Source organism: Podarcis filfolensis, assembly GCF_964270895.1.
Source record: "Podarcis filfolensis genome assembly, chromosome: 10".
Classification (NCBI taxonomy): Eukaryota; Metazoa; Chordata; class Lepidosauria; order Squamata; family Lacertidae; genus Podarcis; species Podarcis filfolensis.
The window spans coordinates 23,626,700-23,641,804 of NC_139612.1; positions in this window are offsets into that span (position 1 = coordinate 23,626,700).

Consider the following 15,105-nt stretch of genomic DNA (forward strand, 5'->3'; position numbering starts at 1 on the left):
GCTGCAACTGGGGCTTCCAGGTCAATACTTCACATAGGAAAGTTGGACGAGGAGTCCAAAGATAGACTCTTAAATATCCCCCAACACCCTTGAGCAGTGTTAGATGTGCAGAGCGGTCTTGCACAAGGATCTCCTTGAATATGAGGATGCTGTGCTGATTTAACAACCTTCCCTTCCAAAATAGAAAATAGCAGTGTCCCCTGTTTGCACAGAAAGCGGGATCTTTCCTGGTTCCAAACTCTCAGGTTTTCTTTTGTGTGAGAGGAGAGGACTGGTCCTGACTGCCTGCCGATTACAGTTTTTGCATGTTCTTGTATTCATTTATGGGGTTCTTTAAGCTGCCTGATGCATTGAGGACATTAAAAAACAAAACAAAACACCCCCCCCCCCCAATTTTAGAATGTATTTAAATGATTAAAGTACAGTGGTACCTTGGGTTACAGACGCTTCAGGTTACAGACTCCACTAACCCAGATATATTACCTCGGGTTAAGAACTTTGATTCAGGATGAGAACAGAAATCGTGTTCTGGCGGTGCGGCGGCAGCAGGAGGCCCCATTAGCTAAAGTGATGCCTCAGGTTAAGAACGGTTTCAGGTTAAGAACAGACCTCCAGAACGAATTAAGTTCTTAACCCGAGGTACCACTGTACCAGACCTGTTGACTAAATGTTGCAGTTCTATTTTTAAAAGTGGGGGTACCCATTACTCACCTGCATACCCCCCAATTGATTGGCGCCCTAGGATATCTATCTATATCTATATCTGGTGGGAGTGAGGCTTAGTATTTGGGGTGGCTCACCCGAGGATTACATTTAGCAGAAATTAATTGGAAAATTGAATGTGATATGTTCTAAGGGAGACAAAAATAAATAAATAGTAAGTGGGTCTGAAATTCAGGAGGGCTGTTTTGATCTAGCAATTAACAAAAATATGTGTCTGTTGACAATTATGTGGTCTCTGTGTGTTTTTCAGTTACCAGGAAAAGCTCTTGATAGCTGCATTTGGAGCTGATTTGATATCTCCACGTTTGGTAGTTGACATTCTGTTTTTATCTTTCTGAGCAGGTGTTTGCCTCCCCTTCTAAGAGATAATCTAGCTCACAGGCTCAGTTTGTTATTGAATATTTGTTTTTCTTGGAATCTCTGAACCAAATGTTTATGATGTGATTTTTTTTCACCAGGATACTCACTATCTTTTTACACCAAATTAATTTCAGAGTAGGGCTACACATATATAGCCATGCTATTTCTAGATATTCCCCTCATTAAAATTATTGTTGCAGAGTAAAAGGAGTCTAGAGACCAAATCTCTCCATGGTATGATTTCATTAATGGAGCATTTTAAGATTACGCTTAATTTTGAATTCATCTATTTTACATATCTGTCTATCAACCTAAAAACTTACACAAACCCATAACAGTATCTTCTGAGATCATATTTTATACTTTGTATTAATAAACACACACACACACACACACACACACAACATTCATATGTAAAAGCAAACATGCATGTACTGTGTATTAAACATTGTAATCCTTCTTGCCTGAAACTCTGCATAGAGTCAATGGTTGTGCTTTGCAAGCTAGGCTATCCTTTGTTCCTGAATGCACATTGAAACAATTCTCACCTATTTTTCTGAGTCTCCTTTGAACTCCATCTCTGTTTCCCTGTCAGAAATATCTGAGTCAATAATTATGGTGAAAAGGTTACTAAAATGCAATTTCCCTTCCCAGGGAAAACATCAGTCTTTAAACTGTATGTAAATGAACATTGTTAGCGAAAGCTTCAAAAGAGTCTGGAAATAATTTTGCCCATAGGGGGTTGCAGTGTGTGCCACCATACAAAAAGAACTCTTCCCTTGATAACGGAGAAGTCTTATTGGACCAGAGGTCACAATCGTCACCAGCTTCACTGGGCACATTTGCTTGTAAAGATTTTTTTGACAGGCTGGACTAAAGGGTGCTGTATAACTGTTTATTGCAGACTTCCTCAGCCTGGTGCCTTCTAGATGTTTTGAACTGCAAGTTCCATCATCCCCAGTCAGTGTGAACAATGGTCGGGGACGATGGGAGTTTCAGTCCAAAGCATCTGGAGGACATCAGGTTGAGGAAGGCTGGTATATTGTATAAAAGAGGGGATTGGGAGCTCTGATCCCTGCTTACCAGTTCTGTGACCAATGTGGTTTTCAAAACTAGTGTTTAAGCTACAACTGGAAATGAGACAGTAGGTGGTATCTTAGTTCAAGCTCAATGTAGGCCTGGCTTAAGGTTATTAAGTGCACCATATCCACTATAGGCTGCAGTCCAACTTAAATGCTCCCGTTTGGGTTCACTTTCAACGTTAATTAGAAGTATTAACGCTTCCACATAGAAGCTGGAACTCAATGTTGTACTAAGGAGGTCATTCCACAAGTGCAAGCATTTCTGTGCAAGCATGCTGTTCTAGGGTTTTCCCCAACCCTGCTGAGCAGATTTGGGGAGAGTGTAGGACTGCATGGGGAGAGGGGAGTGGGGAAGCCCCACTACATTAGTGGGACTTGTTGCTCTGGTTTCCACTAGTGAAACAACTTAGTTAATGTTTTAATATTCTGGAAGCCACCCAGAGTGGCTGGGGAGGCCCAGCCAGATGGGTGGGGTATAAGTAAATAATAATAATAATAATAATAATAATAATAATAATAATAATAATAGTTGAATCCAGGCCGGAGTTGAATGCTTCAACTGACCCCATCTTTGCTATCCCTACTTAGCACTCTTCGTCCACAAAAATTCCCATTCCCAGAAGGATAAACGCACCTAAATTCCCCTATCACATTTCTATTCACTGGATTTTGGTTCTGCCAAGTAGCTGAGCCACGCCTCCTTGCAAGACCAGGAACTCCTTTTCAACCCCAGCCCTCACAACAACAGAGTCTTGTTATGTAAGAGATGTGGGCACATTTAGACATCCAACTTATTGCCTCAAATAATAGGTCTCAGCTATGTGGCATGTCCATTTTGGTTTCAAACAACAGAACAGGTTTGTCTGTGCAGTTCTTCTCTCAGAGACCCCGAATGCAATGTAAACTCTTATAGGTTCTAATACCCAGCTGGAATGCCAGTTTTCTTCAGTGAGGCTAGTAAAGGAATACAGTAGTACCTTGGAAGTCAAACGGAATCCATTCCAGAAGTCTGTTCGACTTCCAAAACATTTGAAAACCAAAGTGCAGCTTTTGATTGGCTGCAGGAAGCTCCTGCAGCCAATCGGAAGTCGCGGAAGCCCCGTCGGATGTTCAGCTTCCAAAAATAGTTTGCAAACCAGAACAGTCACTTCCAGCTTTGTGACATTCTGGAGCCAAAACGTTTGGGAACTAAGCTGTTCAGCTTCCAAGGTATGACTGTATTCAGATTGTTTCACGTTCCTTTTGTGACATTCATCCCTGACACATATTCTGGGCCTTGGTTGTGAATCTCATACACGATGTACATCCAAGCAGCAGCAATTGACAAAATTCAACAAAGCCAGGATCCAATGGACTGTATAACTTTCTGTGTAAACAATGCGTCTTTCAATTTATCCTACATATATGTGAAGCAGCAGCACCCCAAACAAACCCTGTTAAATGTACCAACCCACCCATCCCTGAGATCTTTCCCCTGTACTCTGCAATGGTTTAAGAACATCAATGCTATATCTGATAGTTAATAATTAACAAGTGGCTGGTGCAAATGTAACACTCCTGTCCTGGGCTTGGCAAGGAAGGTCATGGTACAATAGGGGTGGCAAGCTCTGTAAGCACTCTGCTTTATTTGCATATGTCAGACGAGGCTTCGAATACTAACATCACAAGCACTTCACATCTGCTTCTGTTTACTCCCATGCTAACAGCCCAACTGTACAAAAGTACAGTGTTAATTGCTCTGCTACACACTGGCTGTTGACACACTTTCCGCAGAGCTTTTCATAAATACACTGTTGCAAATAAACTACTAATGACTTTGCTTATTTCCAGCCCTGTCCCTGAAGATCCACAACATATACCCGTATTAATGATCCTCCCATTTAGCGGTGTCTTGTTGCTAGCTGTCGTAAAGGGTTGTATAAAGCCAGTATCAATTAAGAACCAATTATTCTCAGTGGGGTCTCTTTTTGGGGAGGAGGGGCGAAGGCATAAATAAGTAATGTGTGACATCCGAGAACCTCTGACAACAACTTGAGGTGAACTCTGAGGCAAGGGCACCGACTAGTGAACAAATCCACTACATTTCCTCCTCTTTTATGAAAACAAGTCCATTCTATAGCTTTGCTTTTTTAAAAAAAAGGCTTTTTCAGAAGAACACCCTCTCCCAAGGGTAAAGCCAATGGATGGTGTTGCCAGTTAAAAGGACAGCCTGTTAAAATAACTCCATCTGAGATTCTGGAGAACTATGGTGAGCAGAAGTGGACAACCCTGGGTTATCAAACTTGATATAAGGCACTGCCCTATGTTCCTAGAGTGCTATTCTACAGAATAACTTGCAAAGGACCCACCTGCAGCCATTGTCATTGGGAGAGGGAAAGATTGTATACTAACTTCATGTTATTTATGACTGGACACCTATCATTTGTTGGGGAGATTGCTTGTTAATGGCCCAGAATAATCCCTCGATGTTCATGGCTCCTTCATGGGCAATTATGTCCTCATACCCAATGATTTCTCTTGTTTTGACTGTAAAGCCATTTGATCCCAGGGTACGTGACAAAACCACAAAGCATGATTTATCAAGGAAACTGTGGGGTTGGCGTTGTTGTTGTTGTTGTTGTTTGAATTAACTGTTTTGTTAACTTTGCCACAGCAGGGACAGGAGGTGTTTGGCATGTTCAGAAATCAGTGGCTTTGAAAAGGTTATAGACTGCTAAGAAAGGTGTGTGTGAAAGAAATCCCATTGTCAGTTGGAACAGAATTGGACAGAGAGCTGAGAGATAGCTGAATGCTGGAAGTATCTTGACTGTGCACGGGTCTTTCTGTGGGAAGGGTAGTAGATCCGCTGCCAACACATGTGATACTTGTTTATTTTTAAATAAACTCTTCCAATGACATCGTGAATCAACAGTGTACTCTCGCCCGACAGGAACAAAACCCTGAATAACTCTGAAACTTCTTGCTGCTTGGAGAGTGTCACACAATGGACCGTATGATTGTTTTTGCTCAAAATGGTGGATTCAGGAGATGTGTGCTTCTTGAGTGATCCATGCAGAAGACTTGTTGGAACCAGTTGCCAACATGAAGTTCTATGGAAACATTCCCTAACCATACATTAAATTTTGGCTGATTCCTACTCACAAGTCTTTCCCTAAAAAAGATTTCTTAAAAATATTTTCTTAAAAACCCATTGTATTGCAGTAGCACCATCATATTCATTCTCTCTCTCTCTCTCTCTCCCCCCTTCTTTCTCTCTCTTAATTTGAAAGTTTATCCCTTGAGATTGATTTTCTAAAATTTGACTCCAATGATTGCACCTTTCTTACAGCTTATGGGAAAGACAGGAAAAGAAAATTGAAACAAAAGACAAGGCAGAAGAAAGGCAAGGGGCTGTGGAAGAAGCTAAGGAATAAAATACACATTGCGTTTTCCTTTTCCTTGTGGCCTCTTTGTCAGAAACATGCCCCACTAATCTAAGGTGCTTGCTTAATTGCCTCATCATAAGTGATGGGTCTGGCGAGATGGTGCCCCAGCTGCTGTTCAATATGTGTTTGTTTGTTTTTGTGTGTGTGTGTGTGTGTGTGTATTTGAAAATTTAAAAGATTAAGTAATGCAAACTATGCAATCATCTAGAATAAATCTAGAGACTGAGAAACCATGTTAAGGGGGAAAAAAAGGTCTGAAATGTAGTTTCCATAGGTTGTTAACGATGGGAGTCAAATCCATTCTTAATATGGTTCAGACTGGAGATGACATTGGAGAGGAGTTAGAGAGCTAAGTCACCTATAAAAAATGGATTTCCAAAAATCTGTACAAACAAGCTAATCATATCTCAATTGCAGGTCTCACTTTGCAATGAAGTTTTGCTATAGGAATATAGTTACTGTCACACTGAAAACAGCCAATTATCTAGCTAGTGGGTATTTTGACAATGGGCTAAATTAAATGCTTCAGAAGAAGAAGCAGTTCCACTCAATGGCTAGACAGTTCTGCAATATTAGACCCATGGAAAGCCCTTTCTTCCTGCCCTTTACCCATTACTAGCTTTCACCCTCAAGCATGAATATTGATAGTCCCCGTAATTGGTATCCTCCCTAACCCTCCATTATTCCTTAAGTCAGCAGTCCTGGTCTGAATCATGCCAAGAACTATTTGCTTCAGTAATATCCAACCTCAAAGAGTTGCAGAAATTAATTGCTTTATTATTGCTGTTCCAAATGCCTTAATTTCATCAAATGCTTTCATGTATAATGAGACAGAGAATGGCTCCACCTAATCCTTGAGCTACCATTTACCTCTTTCCCATTTATCATTTATAAATAATAATAATAAATTGATCCAATGTACACATGGGTGGTGCTGTGGTCTAAACCACAGAGCCTAGGGCTTGCCAATCAGAAGGTCAGCGGTTCGAATCCCTGCGACGGGGTGAGCTCCCGTTGCTCAGTCCCTGCTCCTGCCAACCTAGCAGTTCGAAATCACGAAGTGCAAGTAGATAAATAGGTACCACTCCGGCAGGAAGGTAAACGGCGTTCCCATGCGCTTGTTAGCCAGAAGTGGCTTAGTCATGCTGGCCATATGACCCAGAAGCTGTACGCCGGCTCCCTTGGCCAGTAAAGTGAGATGAGCACCGCAACCCCAGAGTCGTCCGCGAGTGGACCTAACAGTCAGGGGTCCCTTTACCTTTACACAAAAGCAGGAACAACAACAGGAGAAGGCTACTGGTCTCATGTCCTGCTTGTGGACTTCTCAGAGGCATCGTGAGAAGCAGAATGCTCGACTAGATGGGCCTTTGGTCTGGCCATCCGGTCTGTTGCCTTGTGTTAACAGGCCACAGGCAGTGCAAATACAAGGCAGACAAGAGATACACATGTAGGTTGGTCGACAGGTGGCTGTGTGCACAGAGCTGCCCATGAAATGGGTTCAACTGCCAACTTTGACAGTGGGGTCCATTGTTTGCAAGGGATAGGGGAAACTTGAAGAGTCAACAAGGCAAAGGAGAAGAAAAAGGTAAATCAAAATGAGGGATGAAGTGTTACATCTGGTGTCAATATTCTCACAAGTGGGGAAATGCCAACTTTTGGTGATTTCTTGAACCCCTTTGGGAAAGGGTGGGGAAGTGTTAATGGCAATGTGGGTGTCAAGGGAAGAGGAAAGATGTCCTTGTAGCTAACGCCATTTAATGGACTACTTTAATTAAGGATGTTTTAATGCCCCCATAGGAAATGATGTTTCAATTAATGGTCCTTTCATACATAAAGTATCACATTAATCTTATTCAGTTTCAGAAAACACACTGGAACAGGAAAAAAAAGTGCTCACAGTGTCACTTGTGAAAGGAGCCCTATGCTACCAACTTCTGCGTGCATGCAATCAATCATTTGTTTTGCGATAGGTGGTTTCGCTACACACAAAAGCCCAAAACTAGCTAAAAGGCAGCTATGGAGGTGCATTAAACAATAAACAAATTTAATATACAAGATACATTATCAAGTCCATGAGCAATATGTGGAGGGACTTGGTTTAATGCCTATAGCACCTGTTGATTGACTCCTAGCAGGCAAACAAAGGCATCGGCATAGTCTGGATGCAATCTGATTTCATTAAAGTCAATGGCTGCTCTGCAGTTGACTTCAGCGGGAAGCAATTTGCACTCTCTGCCCTCTGCCTGCTTCCACTAAGTTGGGCAAGAGAAACCAAACCACGTGGTTTCAGAGGAATGAACAGGCTAAAAAAATCGACTCATTTCGAGAGAGAGGTTCATTAAATCTTTCTTGTTTGTTATTGCCATGTTTTGAAAATATGCAAAGAAACTGAAATACACAAGTAAAAGTTTTGATATGTTCCTGTGAGGAATGTGGGAGCAATCATGGAGGTGGCAGCAGGAGGCTTGCTCCAGCTAAACACAAAGGGTATCATCGCTAGGGTTGCCAGCTTGTGAAATGAAGTATTTTAGTAGCTAGGTGGGGTTTGGGGGAGCACCGTTCTGGGCTGAGACAGCAGAGCCCATTGCAGACATGTGGGCAGAGCCAGGAGTACAGCAGGGATTTGGGGGTGAGGATATGGAATCTATCTATACATTTAGCTAAAAAGAATATGTTGGTGAAGGGAAAACATTGGTTTTGCCCTTTGCCTGTCAATTAGCAAAACAGGAAAGCAAACCCAAACCAGGCCAGGGTTCTTTCCTAGTTGACTGGCAACCACAGTCATGATATGCACGGAACCACTTACTAAGCCAGCAGCCTAAGTGGTGAAGAGAATTTTACCACCCATCAAGTGCAGAGGAACTATAGTTCAGCACTAGAATCTGAACTTTTTATGCAGAAGCTCCCAGGTTCAGTTCCTGGCATCTCAATAAAAAGGATCTGGTAGCAGCAGGTGCTGGGAAAGACCCTCTGCCTAAGAACTGCTGCCAATCCAAGAGGAAAATACTAGGACAGGTTGACCAACAGTCTGGTCTCATATAAGTTGGTTTCCAATATGGATGGTGCTCATCTGGGTTCACATTTCAGATCAAACTGCAGGGCAGGTTGGATTTATTAATTTTGATCCAAGGTAAGCTATTAATGTGTGGTGGCGATGGAGTGCGAGTCTTGAGAGAACTTTGATTTAATTCTGTTCCTTATTTTGGACTGCCCTTTTGGAGTACGTACAAAACAATGCATTTAGCCACGGAATGTTTTCAGTCCAATAAAATTGCATTTTGAGAATAGTCACATTTTGCCGTACAGATTCTGCCAAGCCATATATGCCCCAGTCATTCTAATGGCCTACATCTTTGCTGCTAGGACTTCCTGAGTTCAGGCTAAAAAATATATCATAAAACTAATGGGGGAGAATCATATAAAGGATGGAACAAGTTTATTTATCTATTGTCCATTGGCATGTGGGGCAGGCTCTCTAAACTGTGGAATGACCACAAGGAAAATGAAGGGCAGGCCCAGCCTGGAAAAAAACACAGAGAAATCTGTTGGAACTAACAGCCCTGGTAAGCAACTCTACGTTCTGCCGCCATATAGCCCTAGTGAGGTACTAAGAGGAGTTTCCCTCGATCAAACCATAGGCCTATTGTTCTGTTCTATCCATTCGTCAGCTACATACCTCTTGGGAACCCCAAAGCAGGTAGGTTGGCCAGATACAAACAGGGTGGCAGAGCGCATGCACCTTTAATAGCAACACTTGCTGAAATCCCCTCTTCTACACGACTATTAAAAGATGCGGGAGACCTGTCTTCTTTTTCACCTGGCTGCCTAAGTGAGCACAATCCAGAAAGGTGGTTCCACCTATCCAAATGTATCAGCACCCATCTGCATTTATAGAGAAGTGATGCATGGGCAAGGGGGTGTAGAAACCTATAGAACCAGAAAGGTGAGATTCTTGTGCACCGGGGATACTCCTGAAAGTACCAGCAACAACAATGACTTGAGGTAACAGAGTCCAATTACCATGGCCTCTCGGTGCAATTAAATTTGCTAGAAATAATTGTTAATGATAAGCAAGGATACCTGACTGAGGAAAGTATGAAGTGACATTAATTTGGATCAGTCAGAGACAATCAGCTGCTATAATAAGCTGAAGAATGTAACCTTCTAAACAGATATGCTTGCCAAATATAAGGTGCCATCTAGTGGCTCATTGTAAGATGAAGACCTTATCAAGACAGATACTTAAAGCAGCCCTCACCAACTTCTTTACAAAGTGTGCTATATTATTTATTCAGTAGTTTGCTTAAAAGTATCTGGAACCCTCAGGTTTTCTTTTTCGTTTTTTGTGTGACAGAAATTCCTACTGCTCTTTGTAGTGACATCTTGAAAGGTCTTATCAGTTTTATGTCAGCCGTGTGTGTGGCAGGTATTTAGGATGGAGTGTTTTTAGCATAAACAGGATTATCCATCCAGTAAGGGCAGTAACAGCATTAAACAGCTTGGTTTCCTTCCCAGTAAAATTAAATGACACAAGTTTTTGTTTAGCATTTCATGTAGATTGTGTTGATTGACATGCCATATATTTTGATACAGGAACATTTTCCAAGTTGCACTAGGAGCTTAGATAGCCTCACAGTTTCTGAGGTATTTTATAAATTAAAAATATGTATGAATTTACTATTATGAAACAGAAAACTGATAAGCTGGCTTTAGCTGACAGTCAAGAATGGGAAAAGAAACAGCATATTGCACCATTTTAAAAATCCATTCCAATCTTCTTCAACACCTATTTTTTATTTTTTTAAAAAATTGTCTTGGGCTACCTTAACTCTAAAATCTTTCTTGAGGAGGATTAAGAAGGGGACTCAGAATTGACAAACCACAGCCTGAGAAAATAATCCCTTATAGATGCCAAACAGAAAGTTTTGGGGGATTACCAAACCCGTCACGTCAAAAGTAACATAACAAATGTGGCCAGTAGTACCACCTGGGTGTGCCATTTTGACCACAATTTATACCTAGCAATAAAATTAATGGAGGATAAGGTTAACAATGGCTACTATACTGTAGCAGCTGGTGAGGTTGCACAGGTGAGAGACTGTTGTTCTTCCGGCTTCCCAACACAGCACGTTACTGGTGCTTTCTGAGAGGCAGAGGAGCGAGGAGAGAAACAGAGAGCTTGGCCCAGTGAGGTGCATGGTGGTGGACCCAGTCGGACACCCCCACCGCCATGTCCCACACTAGGCCAAGCTCCCCTCCCTTCTTGGTAAGCAACAGCAGTGGTGGGTTTTGGGTTCTCAAATTTCAGCGTCGCCCTGTGTCATGCTAAAATTTGGTGCCCCCTCCCGTCTCTCATGATCCATTTTAAATCAATATTGTGGTGTCCCCTGCGGTGCTGACGCCCAGTGCAGTAGAACCGGTTGTGCTATACTAAAAAAAAAAGAGATAAAGGACCCCTGGACAGTTAAGTCCAGTCAAAGGCGACTATGGGGTTGCGGCACTCATCTCGCTTTCAGGCTGAGGGAGCCGGGGTTTGTCCACAGACAGCTTTCCGGGTCATGTGGCCAGCATGACTGAACCACTTCTGGCACAATGGGACACCGTGATGGAAGCCAGAGCACACAGAAGCGCTGTTTACCTTCCTGCCACAGCAGTACCTATTTATCTACTTGCACTGCTGTGCTTTCAAACTGCTAGGTTGACAGGAGCTGGGACAGAGCAACGGGAGCTCACCCTGTCGCAGGGATTTGAACCACCAACCTTCTGATCGGCTGTCAGGAGTGCATGCAGGAGCCAGGCCCCGTGACCAGTAGGGCTTCGCAGGACTGGGGCCTTCCTAAGTTTGTTCTGAAGAGACAAGGCATGGCCACACAGGTGAGGCCGCTTGGTAACTCACTGCAACCGGTGGCAAGAGCCAGGAAGGGATATAGGGTCAGCATTTCCCATTGGCTCTTTGCCACAGCAACACGTTTCCTGCCTTGCTGCATTTGGCTCCTTAATTCCTTGCTTCTTGATCCTCGGACCCTTGACTTTGTGACTCCTGGCTTTTTGACCCTCGGACTCCTGACTTCCTGACTCCTGGCTTCTGGACTCTCATTCCTGCTCCCACCCCACCATCTTGCTCCCAGTCCCAACGTCCTCAGCCAGGACTTCGATCGCCCATAAACTGGACTGTGTCATCGCCAAACCCAAGAGGCTCAGTGTTTTAGACCACAGCACCACCTGCTATACTAAAACTGCCTCTGGCGTCAGCGACCTGTTGTGCTAGGTGCTAGGAGACAAACAGTGCCCCACCAGCTGCTACTGCTACAATATACGCTACTTCTAGAATCAGCTGCAGCACTCCTCTTTAAGCCACTTGCTGGGGGACAACAGCAAAGACAACTATTGTGTTCACGTTTTGCCTGTGGGCTTCTCAAGAGTCTCTCACTGGCCACTGTGATGAGCCAAATGTGAGACTGAGCCAACATAGCTCTTTGTATGTTCTTAAAGCCCATTGGTACTAATTGTATTGTGAGACTAACGACATTACAACATGCTGTCCTATCTATACATGTTGACTCAAAATTGATGTCCAATCGAGCTCGGTGGAGCTTACTCACACAGCTTAGTGGGATTGCAGTCTCAGGAAGTCATCTGATCTTCCATGGCTGTATATCAGAGGTGACCTTGAGTGAGAACAGGAAGGAGATACCCCCACAAACCCTGTGGTGGCTGGTGCCTGTTGGCAAATCAGAAGGCAGGGGGACCAATAGTATGAGAGGCAGAACCAGCTCCTGACATGTTGTAAATAAGAAAACAGGCCGTTTCTTTTCTTTTTGCTATGTTTACACTTCGTTGTTGTTAAAAAGTTAATGGTTGTTTTTTTTTAAGGCAGGCAAATTTGTGCGGCAGTGCTCCACTAAGCCTAATGGATTTGTTTCGGACTTTACAAACCCTTGTTTCTAACTTTATTTGTTTATTCCTCAGAATAAACCATCCCCCAAGTTATTTGAAGGTATAGAAAAATAACTACAACAAACGATCTTGAAACACACTGCTTTTTTTGCAACTGAATTGTGAATGGAGAAAATCCAACACAGAGTTAGGCACACTTGAGTCCATTTATTTCGATGTGCTTAAGCAAGTTTAACTCTTAGGCAAAGATAGCAGATATGAGGCTTTTGAATCTTGCTGTGAACCTTCTCTCACTCCAAATGTCTCCTTACCCCCAGAATCTTGAAATGGCACCTACGCTGGACATGTTCTGTCAGTGGAGCCTGCAGAGAACATAAATGTGGATCAAGTTTAGGCAGCCATCTTAGACTTAGGACAGTACTGCCGTTCTCTGTGTCTGTGATCAACAATCACAAGTTGCAAAAGGATGGGAAGGATTTTCCATAAACGAGTTTAGGTAATCCAGAGCCCGGTGCCCCAGAATTTGGAAACAATGGCCTCCAAAGGAAATAGCTCCAGATGATTCAGGTTTGTAATTCTGATACAAAATGCCTTCCCGGCTCTAAATATATGAGCTGGAGGGTATGCATGATTATGGGCCCAACCCGTCCATCCCAAGCATTCTGCCAGGAAATTTGCAATTCAGTCATGAGCATCTTTATTCAGGTGTAAGTCCTACCAATCTCAATGGGGTTTACTTGCTAGGGTTCACACTGAATCACTTGCTAGGGTTCACACTGAAGTAAACAGGATATTAGTGTGTGCCAGCTAACTACTATTTTGGCAAACCCTGGTGCTCCAGAAGAGGAAATCAGCAAGTATCACAAAAGTGATACAGGTTCCGTGTTGAGAGAAGCAACATTGCAAGAATACTAATTAAGCATATTTGCATATATTTACATTTTTGCAAAATTTATTTTACTTCTGCCAGTCATGGCAATGGGAGGAAGCCACGCTTGCCACTGAAATCCCACCCCTCACCACGGGATACCTAGGGATTGATAAATTTGTGAATTTTGGTTTCTCTCCATTTCTCATTTTTTTTCCAATCTTCACTTTACTCCATTTCTGAATGTTTTTGATTTTTTTCCTTTCAAAGAAAGTCTGCACAATAATTGATGCACATTTTGATGAACATTTCTCTCTCTCTCTCTCTCTCTCTCTCTATATATATATATATACATACACACAATTTTCACTTTGTTGTTGTTTAGTCGTTTAGTCGTGTCCGACTCTTCGTGACCCCATGGACCAGAGCACGCCAGGCACTTCTGTCTCCCACTGCCTCCCGCAGTCTGCTCAAACTCATGCTGGTAGCCTCGAGAACACTATCCAACCATCTCGTCCTCTGTCATCCCCTTCTCCTTGTGCCCTCCATCTTTCCCAACATTAGGGTCTTTTCCAGGGAGTCTTCTCTTCTCATGAGGTGGCCAAAGTATTGGAGCCTCAGCTTCACGAAATTTTCACTTAGCCTATACATTTTGCCAGCAATTTCACGATAACAGAATGCAGGCTTATATGTTATGATCACCAAGATACAGATTTTTGCATTCACATTAACTAATATACTCATATTTCTATGTGCAGTGGTACCTCTGGTTGCAAACAGGATCTGTTCTGGAGCCCCGTTTGCAACATGAGCAGAACACAACCCACATCTGCGCATGCACAGGTCATGATTTGCCACTTCTGCGCATGCGAGTGATGTCATTTTGAGCGTCTGAGCATGTGCGAGCGGCGAAACCCGGAACCCTTTCCGGTACTTCCGGGTCGCCGTGGGATGCAACCTGAAAAAGATTTAACCTGAAGCAAACGTAACAAAAGGTATGACTATTATTTTGTTGCAGAACTGCAATGCAAAATTTGGAGAATTGTGAATTTCAAAGGAAAGCTGTTTACCTCGCATATTGGTTTAGGAAGTGCAAATTGGATACATTTGCACTGAAATCCAAACTGAATGACGCCCCCTCCTTTCTCTTTATCCTATGTCCCTCTCACCCATCCTAATATCAATAGCCGTGAGAACTAGAAAGTTGTTTCTTCCTTTTTAAGATAGCTAAGCTACTCAGAATGCTGAATTTTGCAACTAATACAAAATTCCATTCTTTTCTCTTTTTTTGCACTTGAGTAGGAGAATAAAATATGTGGAATCCCAAAGTGTTCTCATTGACTTCAGCTCCTAGTTATTCAAGCTAAGAAATTGTACCTCATATTTTTCTTTCTAAAAGCAGATTGTATAAAAGTAGTCTTTTCCCAGTTGTTCCCATTAGTTGTTATGGAATTGATTTTGGGCTGGATATTCTGGTGGTGTTATAACCAGACTAAAGAACCTGAAATGACTTAAAGATTGATTTGGGGGAAATACAGACAGACAGTGTATTTCTGCATGTGCTCCTTTGATAGGCCTGTAGAAAATGTCATTTTAGCAACTTGCATAACTAGGTGCACTTGCTAAAAGCATCATCTGATGAATTTATACCATCTCGGCATATGTTATGAGCATAGGAGCCCTGCTGGAGAAAAAGGAAGCAGCCTCTAGTTAGATGAAGTGACTAAATGGCAAGGACATGCTCTGTTTT